The following is a 17,710-nucleotide window of genomic DNA, read 5'->3' as shown; positions in this document are numbered from 1 at the left end:
ATTGAGCGTGACGTACAAGCCGGCCCGTCGTAATGTACACTAAATAGCAGATATGGTGTTAGCCGCGGCGACGGCGGCCAGCGTACGTAATCTTGTCGCGGTGTGCGTCGAATCTCACACGAAGCGCGCGCGTAGATGTTTCACGAAGAGCCGGCCGCCGAGGACTGAGGGGGAACGCCACCCACCACTACCTCTCTCGTTCTCGGCGGCCGAGAGAGGAGAAAGTCACGTACGCTAGCCGCCGCCGTCGTAGCAAACGCTATATCTGTTCCAATGTACAATCAGCGTACGATTCGATGTAAGGTTTTTTTTTTACGCTAATTTCGATAAAAAATTAGGGGGAAAAGTGATGACTCGTGCGAATATATGTCGCACCTGAGCGACTGGGCGACGCGGGTTTATTGAGAACGGCTTCCGGAACGCGCCGATCTAGCCGGGATGCTGGGAGACGCTCGGGACGTTTCTCACAAACGTCGAGGAGATGAAGACCTCAGGCGGCATTGTGATCGCGCGGGGGATAATTGCAATCGCATGACTTCCATATAAATCCACGTCGAGTGGCGCAGCATGCGCGCGCGTGTTAACAACGCATCGCTGCGATTCCGATCTTTCTCCCTGATCGAGCGGAGTAGGTACCTACGATCGACTGAACCGACGCTTGAAGAGTCGCTTCGCTTCGGCATTCCGTTTCGCAGCCTTCCGCATTGAATCACGTCGATATTCTCGTCGCGCTCGTGCCTCCGCGTTTCGTGCATTCACCTGCCTTCATTTCCCGCAACGTCTTTCTCCGCGATGTCTTCCTAATAAGCTGTTTAACTTAACGCAACGAGGATCTCTCGACAAACCCGCGCAACACGTTCCACCGTAATCTTGTGCAGCGTAGCGTGAGCGAATTATCTTATAGATACGTACACGCGGCCACCTTTAAATCTCGTGCGATACAGTCGCCCATCGCGCGCCTTTCCACTACCGTGCATTTCACGACGGTTAATAATCGCGGCGATTATTTTTTATTTTTTTATTTTGTATTAATGCAACCTGCTAATTGCCGTTTTTCTCAGCTTCGCGGTCGGGCACCCCCTTATACTTCGTTCACGGCCGAAAAAAAACCAAGCGGGTCTTACCCACGATAAATCTCGCGATCACCTGATCTAGTATAAGAGTATATATAACAAACGCGTCCCGGTAGGCCGAGCGATAATATCCGTCACGTCCCTTCCGCTGCTTTCTTCTCGCCCTCTATTCGCTCTCCTTTCTTCGCCCGTTCGATTGCGCGCGCCCAATTCTTCGTGCTTATCCCGGCCCGAAGAGAGTGGCGGGTTCTCGAGCGAAAACGAGGTGGTGCGCCATGAAGAAGAAGAAGAAGGCCGCGAAGAATCGGAGAAAAGAGAGCAGCTCGAAATAGTAGGCGGGGGGGCAGAAAGGGTTGAGGAGATTGGGCGAGGCGATAACGCTCATAATGAAAGGCATTCATTCCACCGCGAGGCTAACAGTGAGCTTGAGTGACGTGGTTGCAGACAGCTGCCTAAACCTGATCGGTCCGTCCGTCCATCCGTCCGCCACTCTCTTTCTCTCTCTCCTCTCTCACACACATGATCTCTTTTATGATATCGTATAACCGGCCGAACCGGCGCTCCCTCGCACGTACCGATGAAGCCCGGAGACAATCTCCTTCGCGGTGCACGCATCTCGCTGCGACTGCAGACCGGGCGTCGTTTACCGCGCGCCGGTGAACGGAATTAGCCGCGTAATTCGACACGACGTATTTCGCCAATTTCGCCGAATACAACCGTCGTACCGGGACGGATCCCTGTTTTCGCGCCCGGGAGCCGGTAATTTTTCGCGGCACGACCGACAGTATCCATTCAAAGCGGCGCACGGTGGCTCGAAATTAATTAACGGCCCGAATTCCCGCGGGAAATATTAAAAATAATATTTCACCGTCCGCGGAGGGCGGCGGGCTCTGATACACGAGATTTTTCCCTGGCAGTGACACGTATGTACAGGATGTATCCGGTAAAGAGGAGGGAGAGGGAGACGCGAAAGCGTCAACGTGTAATGTCCATTAATGTCTTTTGAAATCGATAATGCAATTTTGCAGCGCTGGTTTACCGCGTTCTCTCTATCTGTCACGTCCGCGACAATTATATGGTACTTCCGACCGGTGTCGCGCGCTGAACGCGTTGACGGAGAAAAGCGCTGGAGATTTTATTAGGCGAGAGTATCCTTCAACGCAATTATCGTGCCATTATCATTATTATGAAGATTACATTCAGAAGTTAAATTTTCCTCGGGTAACTCGAGGCATCTTTTTATTTCAACCGAGAAGCGGTAAGGGAACTTTTCATTGTCGCGGGTTTTCGTCGGCCGCGAGAGGACGGAGTGCCGAAGTTTCGAATTTTGACACGTCATCCATCGCGAGATACGACCCGCCGAAGAGCGAGACATCGTGTCGCTGAATTAATGATAAGAGATGAGATCTCGCGCGGCAGATGACAGCACCAGCCGTCACTGGATACGTACCTTCTTCTCCTAGGTGCATCCATGTGACCCTGATGCGCGACACCACACGCGCGCGGCGTGGGTCGCTCTCACTCTCGTTCGCTGTTTATGTCGGTTATAAAACGTTTTACGATATTTTCATCGAGATATCCTTTTCCTCTCTCGGATACTTTCTCCGGCGCGAGCGCTGCGGCCTTCTCACGCAATTGGCTACGGTAATTAAAACGGACCTCGAAAAACGCGGATTAGCATACGTTACCAACGATACAAACTTGCTGTTCCATTAATAGCGCTGTGTATTTTTTTTCCCTAAAATATTTTACGACACGGAACGAGCTGTAAAAAGTCTTCCTCTCAATTAAATTGATTTTGGCGTGAAATTAATTTTACAATTAGCTGATAGGAATACAATAGGCGATACGCTCGACATTTCGGCAGGCTTGATTAAAAACACGTATGTAACGAGCGAAAGAATAAAGAGTCGCTTTCGACGAGCAGCGCGCGGCTCGCGAAATGCAACGCGAGCGATTCGACGGCGCTATTCCGTATAAATCCGCGTGATTTCTCGCGCGGCGATAGTTTCTCTCGGGATGACGATTCCGTCATCGCGACATTTAGCTAAATCCACCCACGAAGCGCGATTCTCGTTTCTCATAGCTATAACAAGCGGCGAGGCGATAAATCTCCCGGCTTCCTGGACCTCCTCGAAGCGCGCAATGAAGATTCGAAGGTTCGCGCGAGAGAAGCCTTGAACGGGAAAACGTCTTCGTGTCCCGTCTCTGGACGACCTAAACCGGCCGATCGCCGCGACCGGGACAGGAAGTCGCGACTTCGGCTCGAAGGCCGATGAGCTTCGACGTAACTCCGCGGCCTCGTTACACCTGTCCGACAGGCTTTTCCAGCCCCGCGATTTAAAAGGGTTGCGTGAACCCGGCCGAGTCGCTTCGGGTAATCTCACGCGCCTATCTTGTTCGCGCGCGAATACCTGTTTCACTTCTGCGGCGAGAGACGGACGTAAGGAGAGGCCAGGTGTTGCAATAAATCGCCGGCGATCTCGGCACGGGGCGAAAACAATAAGAAGACCAAGCGCTAATGAAAGAAAAATACGATTTATGGCGTTCAATTAAAATAGTTACGTGTCTGCCCGCGCCGGACTGACGGGAACGTTAATCTAATTACGCGATCGCGAGGCGCGCGCTGCAAGGAAGCGTTTAAGTGGCTCCCGTATCAGTATACAGGCGTAAACAATTTTTTTAAAGACCGTCCAATTGCCGCGCGTAATTATTCCCAAATTCGATAGTCACCGAGGTTCCCGCGCGTCAGGTAAACCGACTATTCCGGTCCACCGGCGTTAAACGCCACTCGAGTGTTAACTAACGCAAGTTCGCGTGCCACGTAATCCCGGCTGGCTGTAAAGAAGGCACTAAAGGCCCGCCAGGCCGCAGAGAATGCCGTGTAAATTTGCGGGGTTAATGCTACCGCGTTACCTGGATGGACAATAACCTTGACTGGTGATATCAAAGATCGCCGTAACACCCGTTTCGCAGCGAGGCCTCACGCTTCGTCCGACTAACAACCGAGCCGCTGGAAATGTTCCAGTGACTTTTTCCGCTTTCTTTCTCCGCGTTCTCTCGGATCGGTGTCTCGCTCTCTTTCGGGGCTCGTTCTTTCCTTCCTCGACGTCCTCTCCGAGCCCCGAGCGTGACGCTGACAGAATTACGCTCCGGGCCCCGACTCCGTTTCGTGGCGAGGAACCGAACCCCTCTATGGCTCTTCTATGGCTCGCCATAAATATCGACGGTGACGTTTGGGGAGAAAAAAGAAACTGGCGGCTCTGGGAACCGTGGATGACCTCCGCCTATGAAACGGCAGTCGGCCATAGCGGCCTAACTACCGTTCGCTCTTCCCGTACCCGGGGCTTCGTCCATTACACGCGTCAGAGAACCGTGGTCGCAAGATGAATTTATTTATCCGAGACGATATTGCTACCGGAACGATTACGCTATACTTTATATTCCTTCATGCGCCCGGGTTTCTTTCTACGATACGTCCTAATATTCTCTCGTTTTCGGAAACGATATCTTCCCTCTGTATTTCCAAAATTTTCGTCCTCTCGCGGTAATAAATAAAATTAAACGAATAGTAATATTAATTACATAACGATAGTAAATTGCTAAAGAATTATTCGGAAAGATCGCGATTTTCGGGGGAGTTTATTCCGCGAAGAAGCGAGCCGTCATCGTGACGTTCCAGTATACGGCGCAAGAAGTATTCAGCCCGCGCTTATTTCGGCGCGATTGAAGTGCAGCTTTGACGTGGCGCCAGAAGAACTCCGTCGCGCTCGTGACACTTTTGGCGAGAGGCGTTGAGGCGCTCGAAAGGTTAAGCGTCGGCCGACGTTCCCCGCATTTGTCCGACGCATCCACGGTGACGAGATAAACGATAAGCAGCGCGCGCCATCGCGAACCTCGGCGACGCCTGTGATCGATAGCGGAAAGAGTTATACGTGACGACGACGGTGACGACGACGAGGGTTACACGACCGAGGTCGCGTCTTAATGATTCGAAGAATCAGCATGACGAGGCCGTGTTTCTTCGTCACGCACGTCGGTGCATCGCACACGTGCGCTGCATCGATGAACGACGCCGATTTAGGGTGACGGTTTGAAACGAACAACACGAGCCCGAACTTGATATTGCATTAAAAGAAAAAGAAAAAAAAAAAAAAAAAATTGCCAACTACAGACTACAACATATGCAATTGTATCATAAAAATTCAGTAGGTATCGCAAACGAGGGGAATTTTAATTTTATTAACCGCGCGGATATCATTTTCATAAAGTTACGTGATTATTTTTTTATTCGCTCTCCGAGCGAACGATTATTGACGCGAAGTGTTTCCACAGCGGAGTAACGAATTCTGCATACGAGGCGGAACGAATAGGAATCGTCCTTGGATCGCTCTCGATGCGACATAAATTCCACGGCGCATAAATCTCGAGCGAGCGCGTCGTCTGTTTTTATCATCGTGTTTAAGATCATAACTCATATCGTCCTAATTAGACTTTTCCTCCGTCCGTCCAAAGAGACGGATTCTCGCGGCGTGACTTCGCGATAAGGCCGAGCTGTAAATTACACCGTCCCGATTATCGAGTGACGTGCGCACTGACGCTTTAACTTTCCTGATGATCGGGCAAAACAATCTCGCGGTGATAGGCACGATTTTTCCGCGACAGACCCCATCGGTACGTCAAACGATAAGCCATTTGAATAAACAGCAGTGTTATATCATGCACTTAACATGCAAACAATATATTATTAACATAATGAATAATTATTAACGTAGTGAATTATTGAAATAAGAGTATAATTACTTCAGCGGTACTTAGAGCAAATGATATCAAATTATTCGCGCGATATTCAGCTTCTCTTTTCTCTCCCGTTTATGGCATTCTTATTCGCCCGATGAAAAATACCGGTGATCTTCCCGGCAGACTTAGCTCCAGGTCGGCAGGCCTGTACGCGGATACATTGTCGCTTTGGCATCGTTGCTGAATAAGCGACAATTTGTATGACAATTTCTCGATGGTCTGGTGCATTGTGCCGGCATGTGAAAGTACGGACGTAGGCACGCCGCATCCCACCGCGGTAGTTTCTACGCTCCTCCGGTATACCTTCTCTCTTTGTCGCCGCGACGAGCGCGAGTGGGTGAGGAGAGCCATTGGCCAAGGCAGCGGAGCGAAACGGAGCGATCGGGGGGGACAAGAGAACGGGAACAGAGAGAGAGCACCGAGTTCTCTGGGATATCACGATCCGCGAAACGGCGGCAAAGGTCGATCCGTGCCGCACGACGACGACGAGAACGACGGTAGGGCGAACGTTTATTAGAAACGGAGGAAGCGCCTCTGTGACAAATGGCGCGGTTTCATTGTTGCGTCGGGACCCCCGGGGGTCCCGTACGGGGGCGACCGGGGAGGCCCCTCGCGCGACGCCGTAAATCTGACCGCCGCTGACGGACAGAAATCAGAGCGCGGACGGGTTTTCCACGGATGAAACGCGGCCGAAAGAAGCGGCCGGAGTTGCATACGCCGGCCAAATATTTACGAGCCCGGGTGCAATCGAGAGGGAATCCGGCATCTGGGGTCCAGCGCTGTAAAAGTTTGACGGATCTCTCTCGCACGTCGGCGTAACCCGCCGGTGAAATATGTTTGTCGAGTATCACCATTTTATCTTCTTTCCCCATTTTTTTTTTTATTTTTTTAATTTTTTTTTTAATTGTGCGTTGGACGTTTGTAAATAAATTATGTTAACGACGTAATCCGGGCCTGACTAACGGCTGGAGATTTAAAGATCTTTAAGAAGCTCGCGAAAATCTTTTAGAGCAGACGCTTGACTTTCCGGAAGAAACAATCCCGAGCGGATATCGATGCGGCGAAAGTAAGACGACCCCCGAAGCTGCAGATACGCGAAGACGATCCCCACGTTGCGGCCCTCCGCGCAATGTCAAGAATCGAGTCTGTTCTTTATCAAGAAACTGTACCGGAGTCGGTTTCTGCTCTCCCGAATAATGCGCCGAGCGGTCGCGCGTTCAGCGGCTTTTTAAGCGCCGAGTACGCTCGAGTGATGTAGAAAGTAGAGACGCGTAGAGAAGTGTACGGCGCGCGGGATCGGCAACCGAGGGGAATTAACTTCTACAAATCATTCCCGATCCGTGCTTTCAAGCCGAAAGGTTAACATCAATTGCCGGCGGCCTCGGTGAAAAAGTCGAATATCAATTTCCTCCCGCTGCGAGAGGAGGACGATGACTAACAGAAACCCGGGAGAGCAATCGAAGAGATAGGGGAGGGTACGGCAGAAGCGGAGGAAGACGAGGAGGATGGAAGGTGTCTTATTGTTGGCAGCCGGTGGAAGCAAAGGGCGCAGGAGGGAGGAAGGGACACCGGTAGTGGCGAGTAGGAAGGCGTCTGGAGAACGTGGCGGAAGAAAGAGGAGGGGGAGAGTTCGTTAAGCGGCGATCGACCGCGGGTCTGTCAATCGATTCGAGGGCCCCCGGAGAAACGAGGGGAGCCCAAGATGGCCGACCGGCGGCGTGTACACGGGGCCCTAGCATCAGCGACTTAGCATAAATCACTCCCGCTCCGCTTCGCTTCGCTCTCCCGCTTCGCTCGCGCGCGAGACTCACCCGCTTCGCCTCCTCTACCCGGCCTACAGAAATGCGACCGTGCCGCAAATGCGGGTCTGTCTCCGCGTCTACGTGGCTCTCGGTACCGCGGCTGCGATCACATTTTGCGGCCCTCGTTGCGGTCGCGGGGGAGAGGAAAAGGGGCCGCGCGATGCCGCATGACCCTTCCGCTTCTTGCGCATACCTCGGCGCGGCGGGCTCGACATTAATTAAATTTCGTTATTAATTGAAACAAGTAATTGTTTTTCTGGGATGGACTAAACCTAATTGAACGCTGACAGCTATCTTTACTAACGTAAGAAAATTAGGTACAACTTTACTTTGCAATGTTTTTTTCTTTTTTTTTTTTGTGTAGCGGAATCTGTCGTTTAATCAATGTGGCTCTTGTCGAGAAATTAATGCGCTTGGAAATAAATCAAGTTGAAGTAATAATTAAGACGCGACTCAGAAAAGAATACGTATTTCGTTTTTGCGAAATTAATTATTTTCTTTCCGCAATCGAATCTGCATGTGCATCGTCGCGGTAGCTTTTGCAAAAAGAAGTCGCGAGCAGCCGAGCGTATTTTATTGCAGTTTTTAGCGTCGACTTCTCCGAGTCCGTATGAACGATGTACGTACCAATAACGCGATGCTATCCGCAAGTGATAGCAATATGCGCATATTATTCGCGCAATAGCCGGCGATCATGATTGCACAAGTATCGACGCTAGACTAAAAAGACGCAAGGGGGGATAAACGTGCCTGAGGAGCGAGCGAGAGAGAGAAAGAGACTGGGAGTGAAAAAGTGAGCAAACCAGTCGGTCAATCAATCACGGGAATTGATCTCGGTGGCAAGTGCAGTCACGATCAGCCAACCTGAAATATGTCGGACTTAAGAATTGATTTCGTAGAACGTGCACAGTCCGTCGAAGCTGTCTCTCTCTCTCTCTCTCTCTTTCCCCGTTTCTCTCTTCACCCCTCTCGGATTCTGCAATGCCGTTGACACGCACGATCACTCGAAGGAGTCGGACGGCGACGAGATGCGGAAAAGGGAGAGGGACGATCGCGATTTTTCCTTCTTCCGCGCCGGTGAAATACTTCCTCCGGCGACTGGCTCGCTTCGCATGGCTCCGATATTACGACTGCAGGAAATTCAGGGGCGATCGGAAGGGGAGAAGCTGGCGGAGGAAGAGAGAAAGCGAGAGAACGAGAGACGGTCCGCGCGGAAAGAAGAAGGGACCCGGGGGAAGGAGCGAGATTCGCGAGGAGGGCTGGGCGAACAGAGCAAACGGACAGGTCGCTTATTTATGGCGACCATACTTCAGATATATGAACTGGTTCCCGTCGAAAGTTCGGGACGCCGCGTCTTTCCCGTTCAAAATGTATAGAGAGGTGTCCCGCCGCTCGCCTTCAGCCGAGAAGATTTGCGACGGGTCACCCTCCTCGCGCGCTATCATACGAGCTTAATTCCGTCTTCCTCCTGTCGCGCGAAGCAAACGCCGGCACTCGACGCCGCTACCGGTTTTATGGCGGAACGGCCGAATCCCGTGAATATTTGATCGCCGTAACCCCGCGCCTCCTCGCCGTCGAATTAAGCATTACTCGAAGCTTTATTGTTGCGCTACTATTTTTTATTGCCACGTGAGAGCGGCGTGCCTCTGAATGGCTCTTTGAACGTGATATATGTAGTGTGTTATGTTTTTTTAAAGGGGACACCGGAAGGAAGGGAGAGAGACGCGGGGGAAATTTCAGGCCGGTTCTTTAACCAAGATCTGACAAAAGAGTCTCGTTGTGAAAGCAACTGTCATCGAACGCCGAAGATTTCCGGCAAATAAAATGTTTAAATGAGGATGAAGGTAGCGGTGTTAATAAATCCGCGAGGATTATTGCGTCACGTTGATTTAATCGAAAGTAGCCGTTCCGTGCTGGCGTTCGAAATATATGGAGGGGAGGGGGGGATGACTCGCGCGTGTGCACGCGATCCGAATCGTTGCGGCCCAGCTGTCACTCTTGCGTGTCGGCGATCACGCAAATTCGCGCGTACGACAAATCGCGCCTCCCCTACGTCGAGGACCAGGCGAGTCTCCGCGGGATCGAGAATCGACTCCTTTGTCCTGCATCCCTCGGCCGACGGTTAATTTATATTTATCCTGTTCTCCAGAACGCACGCAGGCCGCTTCCGATATTTGAGCGGTATTGGAAGAGGAACGTTTACGCGTCGAGGGAGAAGAAACGAGAAAGAAGGGCGGCCGCGAAAAGGGACGAAGCGACGCGGGGCGAGAAGAAGTGGAGGGAAGGGTAAGAGAGAGAGAAAGGCGATGGAGTAGATAAATAGATGGATGGGCAATATTATAACTCACCGGCTGTCATCCTGTACGGCCGAGTCAGGCTGCTAATCAGACCCCGGCGCGCACTCGCCCCTCGACCGACCCTTCACGAAAAATGGATTTATTGCCGTTCGCCTCGACTTCGGCACGCTATCGAGCTCTCTGATCCGTAGAATGTAACCATCGTCGTACTATTCGCGTCGGATCCTCCCTCCGGCTCGAGGGCTCTTTCTCGGGCCCTCCTACCCTCCTGACCTCGGCCTGCCGAAAACCGAAAACCGCCTCCCAATGTTTCCTTTTTTTTTCCCTCCCTCCTCTCCCCCCGACTTTATCCTAGCGGAAAACCGGAAAACGTCGACGCCAGATTTTTTCCCCGCACAATTTTCCGTCGTACGAAATTACACCTGCTTTTTGTTACAAACTAAGAAGACGCCATGCGCGCGCTGTTTTTTTATTAAGATATCAATTCGCGCGCGTCAATTACATTCGGACATTACTTAATTATGATTTCTTTGCGTTAATTATATTTGAGTGATCTACGGCGTGTCGCCGGTTTACTTACATTCGTTGCTTTCGGTTAGGCTGGGGTAGATTATTTTCCGTCCTTCCATCCTTCCTTCCTTCCTTCCTTCCTTCCTTCCTTCCTCCCGTGGCAGTTTCTGGATTATCCTCGACGTGTTGTAGCACTTGACATCACTCGGCACTGTATTACACTGCTCTGCTTTTTTTTAGAATCACTATCACTAATCTTTAACACAATCACTCGAGAGACGAACGACCGAGAGAATGACGGTGGATTATCGCGGCGATTTTTTTACGATTTATTAAAGTTAAAAACCCCGACGAACGATCATTCGTTTTAGAAAATTGCACTCGCGATTTTCGCTGCGTTGTTTATTTTCCGCCGCGCTGGGTCTTCACTCCAATCGTCCTCGACGCAAGAAACGCCACGATGTACAGCCAGGTCACTTCTGATTCTTCGGTTAATTCGCGCCGGTGGAATAGACGACGGGCCGCGACATGTCGATCGTCACGATTCAGATTCAATGTCCCCCGCGCACTGTATCGTCCTCAAGTTTGTTAAAAGTCACTTGTCCGCAACGGGATGAGTCTCGGCCGCGACGAAGAAGACGCGCGAGGTGCGGATCTGATGCTCTCGTAATGGCGGTTGCCGGAATCCGCTGAACGTCGCGTCGAAGGAGATGACGAGTGAAATGAATTGGCAACGCTGAGCGCGGCGCGGTTCACGTCGGACGCTCCGCGCGCTTCGCGCGGTCCGCCGGCTACATAACCTGTCCTTACCGAGGTACTTTTTCAAGGCGCAGAACGGAGTACAGAATGACGAGTAGAATAGCATAGGGTGCAGAGAATGATCGTTCGTTCGCGAACTGCCACTTCGGCACTTATTCGTACGCGAGATTGTCCTGTCCGCGATCGAAAACGCGCGAAATCGCGGAGCGATTACCAATACGTCCTCGCGCCCGAGGCTCCGCAACTAGACTGAAGTGACCGTTAGAGATTTCGGGCGTTGGAGAGAAAGAGAGTACCGCGTGAGAGAGTGAGAGAGCGATAGTGCCGATCGTCAATTGCGCGCTGTCCTGTTCGCGCTGAATTCTCGGAAGCGCCGAGCTCGAGCAAAATTCTCGGAGCGATTACCAATACGTCCTCGCGCCCGAGGCTTCGCAACTAGACTGAAGTGACCGTTAGAGATTTCGGGCGTTGGAGAGAAAGAGAGTACCGCGTGAGAGAGTGAGAGAGCGATAGTGCCGATCGTCAATTGCGCGCTGTCCTGCTCGCGCTGAATTCTCGGAAGCGCCGAGCTCGAGCAAAATTCTCGGAAGCGCCGAGCTCGATGTCCAGTTCTGTTTACGTTTTTTCTATGTGCTCACTGAGCTCGAGGCGTCTCCAAAGTAAAAATATTACGAACAAATGCATCCGTGATTCCGAGACCGTTACTTTCGCGTTCCCAGATAATCGTCGATATAAAATTTGTTTTCGACCAAGTCCTAAAGCTTATTTAATAGTCCGAATATTTATGCTTCTTAAAAATGTACTTTCTTTTTAAATCGTACGCAATAATATTGGCGATTACTTTCGCTTGGCATGGAGCAGACAGAGAGAGAATAAATCAACGTCGCGGAAAAGCGGCAGGAATAAACAACTAATTCACGCGTGACGCCATTTTTTTTTTTTACACAGGAGGATAACAAATGTTTTTGTCTTAGGCTTTATTACTTTTTATTTCCACGTCTCGGATCGTTCGTATATTCGAGACCTGCAACACTGTCGCGTTATCGAGCACTCGGAGATACTCCGGGTCTTCGTGAAAGCTGATTGATCAAGTGGCTCGTCGTTCAAATCAATCGTTCTCCCCGCGCCACGCTTTTTTTGCAAACGGCGAGCAGCTATTATTTCGCGGGCGTACTTTGTTACGCGTAACGCACCATTCTTCTCTTTCCGTCATTCTTTTACGGGCCTCTCGTCTCGTCGTGCCTGACTTATGTACACCGAAGAGCGAATGTGACGTTTTCTGCGGCGACAGCGGCTAGCGTACGTAATAATCCTAAGCGGGAGAGGCAAGGGATGAGAGAACGGGGAGAAATCAGTCATCGGCAAACCGGCCGGCGCGGTATATACATGCGGTACATGTGAAACTCGACGCACACGCTAAAATCACGTTCGTAGGTGCCTTCGTCATATCTGCTTCTCAGCGTATACGTGGGTGGTGCGCTCGGTTTCCACGAGAATGACTGCCGCTTTCACTCGTGGTCGACGACGACGAGAGGGGTTGAATCGCGGGTGGAAGGAAAATAGGCAAGACGCAGGGCAAAGGAAAAGACGAGGGGAGGGAAGAACAGCGCGAAACGAGAACGAAGGGAGTAAGGGGTCAAGTGAGGACCAATGCATCAAGCAAACCGTGACACTCGCCTCCGCATGGCGTGCATAGATCATGCCGACTTCGTCGGTGCGCGACGGGGAATAGGGGGTGGGCGATTTAAGCCGCGCGGAAAGAGATGAAAAGGGAGAACTCTGTCCTATTCCGGTCCTTCGATCACCCTTCCGTCTTTCTTTCTCCCGACTCGCGGGCACAGATGTACCGAACCGAACGAGATAGACGGCGTGGAAGGGTGGAAGACGTGCCTGCGAGGAGACCTTCGGTGCCCGCGTGTGTGAGCGCGCGAGCGTTTTTTCAACGAGATTTATTACCGAACTCCTAATGCTCCGGGACGAAAAGGGGGGAGAGAAGGGTGCCCTCTCCCCCGAACCCCACCTACGCCGCCGTCGACGACGTCGTCGTCGCCGTGTCGACAGTACTTCGTACCTTCTCGCCCGTCTCCGCGGGTCGCTTAATCCCCAGCTGCCACGCTATTACGAGTTGATTTACATTCCCGCGCTAACAAGGGTCGGGGACCGGTGGCAGGGACCGAAGGATGGATTTGGTGGACTCTCTCGATAACGGCGGACCGAATGATCCCGGATGATGCACCAGGCAGCAGCCTTCAAATTGGCGGAAGATCGAGTCGTCTTTCCGTAAATCCCGACAGCCCCGACGATCGACCGGTCTCGGTTCTTATCTCGGCCGCTGTAACTTCAACGAAAAAGCGTCGCCGCCAACCCACCCCCCCGACTGTCTAATTCGTAGCGCAAAAGCAGCACCCGCTGGACCTCGGAAGCAGAGGACCTACGTACGTAGGCACGGCCGGGGCAATAAATGTCTGGCGCCGGGAAATTTACGGCTGCAAACGGCGTCATAAGCGCGAAATAAATCATTATTAAGTAAATCGTATTACTGTTTGTAAATTCTACTCTTAACCGGTCTAACTTTAATGAGATCATTATAAAAGGATTACATAATCGCGACGCGCGTTTCGCGGAATGTGGCTCGATCTCCCGGGGAGGAGATATCGAGACGCCCGATCGGTCGGATAAAAATTCACGGAGAAACACGAGGCTGCACTTTGCGCGGTTAAATGTTGTGGGAAGCGGGAAGTCGGTTAAGTCGAGGCCGCTGCGCCACTGCCAGCGGGAAAACGTTCCCTCTGAATCATTTTACGCGAAAAAAAATTACCCTCGAAAACTTTAAATGTTAGATAATATTAATCGTAAGAATTTATTTCTACTCATTAATGAATATGATTGTCGGAGTGATCTCGAAAAAAATATAGAAAGGTGCGTGCGAAACTTGTCCGAAAACTTACGAGACGAGAGTTTTGTAACACACCTTTTTTTTTTTTTTTCTGTGACAGTTTCAGCAAGAAATTGATTTAGAAAACTGAAGTTAAAGTTCACGAAGAAGAAAGTAAATTTTCGTACGAGTTTATATTTGTAGCGATAATCATATCGGAGTTGGCGTTATCGGAATTATTCACGCCTCGAGTTGCCGACGCGCGAGGATCCTCCTCGCGTTAATAAAATCTGTATCTCAGAAACTGTTCTGGCGCGCGGGTTCGCTGCGCCTCGTTGAAGTTGGCGCGAGCAAATTACCACGTCACTCTTAGCCGGCCGCTTTTCTCACCTGCGTCACGCTCGGTGACGTGACGACGCCGAAGGTACGAAATATCTTCCGAATAATCGTGAGGACACGTCGAGCGCGTGTCGTCCCAAAGAAATCGCGGCCGGACGCGCGGAAAGACGAGCGAACGGGTGAGACGGATCGGAGAGATTCGGTGGAAAAGAAGGCGAGCGGGGAGAAGGGAAGAAGAAGAAGAAAAAGAAAAAAAGAAAAAAAAAAAGAAGTCAGCCTCGAGACACATCGCCGCAGAAGACGAGAAGGGCGACTCGCGAGGAAGAAAGACTCTCGAGAACTCGGAGGAGAGTGGGATGGGGGCGTGGGTGGAGGGCGATGGTGGGGCCAGGAGAGAGACCCGGCGCCCCGCTAGGGCACCCATCGGTAGTGGGGTACCCAAGCGGTGGTTGCGGGGAGCAAAGTGGAGGCGCGCGCGCGGGTAGGGGTCGACAATGCCACGATGGAGGGGGCAGAGGTGGGGAAGATGACCGCGGAGTCGTCAGTGCGCCACGTGCTGCCGTCGCGGGTGGGTCTTTGCTTTCGCCTCCGTTTCCAAGCGGCGGACACGCCGCCGCGGCACCGCGAGCCTTTCTTCATTTACTCTCAGCGAAGCGGTCCCGAAGACGGGAGAGTTCGAGGTTCCGGTGCGCGACACCGCGCGATGACGGACGTCGCTCGCGAAGCGAGGGTGCACGCGAACGAAATAGTAGTGACCACCGAGAACCGCGCGCGAGAAATAGTTTAGTGAATGGTGAGAGCCGTCCCTTGCCGCTCCGTCCCCGACTTGTGCCTGGCTCCCCTGGCTGAGTAGTCACGTCGGGGCGACGACGTCGTGAAGCGATGACGTGGTGATATGGTGCCGAGAATTACGCACTCGAGACGCGTCCCGATGCACGCCGTCCCAACGCCGCGTTGTTCCTGCCGTCGTGATCGTTGGACCAGGATCGGCGCTGCGCCCGAGGCATCGGCGACGACACGCCGGGACCGACGTATCCTGCCCGGTGGAACCACTACTTCGTGGTGAGTGCGCCGTTGTGATTCATGCGCTTCCGGTAACCGACCGCGGCCCGCACGTCGCGTTTATCGGCGAGGAGTCTCGCTCGAGAGTTCCGTGTATCGGAATGTGCTTATCCGTCAAGTGCCGTCACGTAACACTCGGCCCGTTCGATCGCCGGCGGGTCAACAGTGAAAATAAGCGATAGCGCTTCGAGACTCCCGAGAAACAAAAACGAAAATGTGAAACAGAGTAGACCCTTTAAACATCGACCCGAGCCCTGTCGTTTCGTGCTATTCTATACGTAAACAGTTCGCTCGCTGCCTCGCGATTAAAACAGACGGAGTAAAAAAAAAAAAAAAAAAAAAGAAAAAAAAGTTGTTTCGGTTTCTCGCGTGGAGTGTGACCAGTTTCCGTTCCAAAACAATTCGAACTTTCCGAGAATCACGAGTGAAGCACGAGAGTTTGAATCTGGGAAAATTCATTTTCAGCTTCTCCTCTTCGCAATTACGCAACCGATTAATTCACCCTTTCCCTCGCGAACTTTCGCGTTGCGAACTGCAGGACCGGTCCTGCGAGTCAGAGAGAAGCGATTCGCGGGTTCAAGGAGCGTTGAACTGAGGAAAAGAGCCAGAGAGAGAAAAAAAAAAAAAAATTATAATAATAAAATAATAAAAAAAGAACGGAAATAGAGATCGCCGCGTGGGTTCTCGCGAGCGCGCGGCTTGCATAAACAAAAGCGGCGAGACGCGCAGCAGGTGGCGGGGAATCGCCGGTGTAATCCCTCGTGCACGGCCCAGCATCCTACGTCGCAACCCCTTCGGAAAATTAACGTCGCGCCGCATTAACCTCGATCGAGCCGCGGCGGATTAAATCGCGCGGAATCTATTTTCACCGCGTCCTCGCGATTTGGATTCCCTCCGTCACGCGGCTTGTTCTTGCTCTCTGTCTGCCGTCCCTCGCACACAGACTCGTTTTCCGCCTTCTCCTCTCTCCCTCTCTGTATCGGTATCTCCGATTCCGGAATATCTTACGAGCTGTCAGAGTAAAAACGCCGTGATTTCCTGTCGCGCGAGTGACACATATTAAAGCGTTCAGACCTTGTAAAATGTGATATTATATCGAATGTGATGTGATGTGCAATACGTGAGATTATCGACACGTGCTCGACGGGCTAATTTCGATTTGGGTCGAATTTTGATTGGTAAAACGTCAGTGCCCCGCGACTAGACGTCACGTGCGTCATAATGCATGCGCCGATTAGAACGAGAGTGGGGAAATGTATTTAATGTCAGGCTTATTTTAATCGCACCCGGATTGACGTAATAAAGGAAAACGGAATGTAGTTGCCACTGGTTAGAGTGAATCTTTGTGCTAAAAATGCGGCGCGGCTGAATTTTGCCGTCTAACTCGCCGTTGCGTGCGCCCAAAGTGACAGGTGACGTTGCATTTCTCTAAATGTCCCTCCCGTTCGCGAATAACGACAATAACGCGTCATTAATTCTCGAGGTTTATTCGCTAAAAGCTTTTGAAGGAACGTAATTGCGGGTCGGTTTTACCGGCGAGATTCAATTCCATTTTCTTAACTTCGTTCCGCGAATTTTCAATCCTCTCGCCTAGATTATATCTCGATTCTCGCCGCCGATAACGAAGACAGAAGTCGTGTGGGAATAATATAATAACCAAACTATAATTAACTATGATCGCCGCGATCGACGTCGCGGGATGATTAGAAGTGTCTCCAGGTTGACTCTCAAATCTCTCCCGCCTTGCCCCGTTCGCGTAGTTTCTAACATTATCCATAATGAGCTACAAAAAAAAAAAAAAGAAAAAAAAAACGAAAAAACGAGAAAGAGGGGAAAAAGCGCGTGTGCGAGCGTGTCTGTCCGTATATATCGTATGGTTTACCCCCATATCCGCGCTAATTGTCAGTTCATCAATATCGCGCCTGAAAAATGCATTTTTGAGCGAACGCAGCACGCAGAAGAGGGCGGGAGGGAGCGTCGAGTGGACCCTCCACCCTTTCGCCACCCGCCAGGCCGGCGGGTTCGGGGGCCGCTTCTTGACACGCTTTCCATCTTCGGTCTGATGGATGCGGTAAACGCTGGCGTTGACAGTGCGTTTTAATTGCGAGCTCCACGCTACTGAAGCTAGCCGAAGTGGGTCCTCGGGGATTGAAAGCGCGTCATCGCGGGAGATTTTTTTCGCGGCCTCCTCGA

At 51.6% G+C, this 17,710-nt stretch overlaps 1 protein-coding gene across 3 annotated transcripts in view; it reads left to right on the top strand.

The window, feature by feature from the left end:
• Positions 1 to 17,710, top strand: part of Tio (zinc finger domain-containing protein tiptop) — a 133,517-nt gene that overhangs the window by 40,208 nt on the left and 75,599 nt on the right. Inside the window, exon 1 of one of the 3 annotated variants that reach the window (XM_070667944.1) lies at positions 11,454 to 15,517. The exons of the other annotated variants lie outside the window; for them this stretch is intronic. The gene's annotated coding sequence lies outside the window, so the exon portion shown is untranslated. Of the gene's footprint in view, positions 1 to 11,453; positions 15,518 to 17,710 lie in introns of those variants that run through there. 3 annotated transcript variants of the gene reach the window in all.

Source organism: Cardiocondyla obscurior, linkage group LG16, assembly GCF_019399895.1.
Source record: "Cardiocondyla obscurior isolate alpha-2009 linkage group LG16, Cobs3.1, whole genome shotgun sequence".
Classification (NCBI taxonomy): domain Eukaryota; kingdom Metazoa; phylum Arthropoda; class Insecta; order Hymenoptera; family Formicidae; genus Cardiocondyla; species Cardiocondyla obscurior.
The sequence above is the reverse complement of the archived record's forward strand: the minus strand, read 5'-3'. Positions and strand labels throughout refer to the sequence as shown.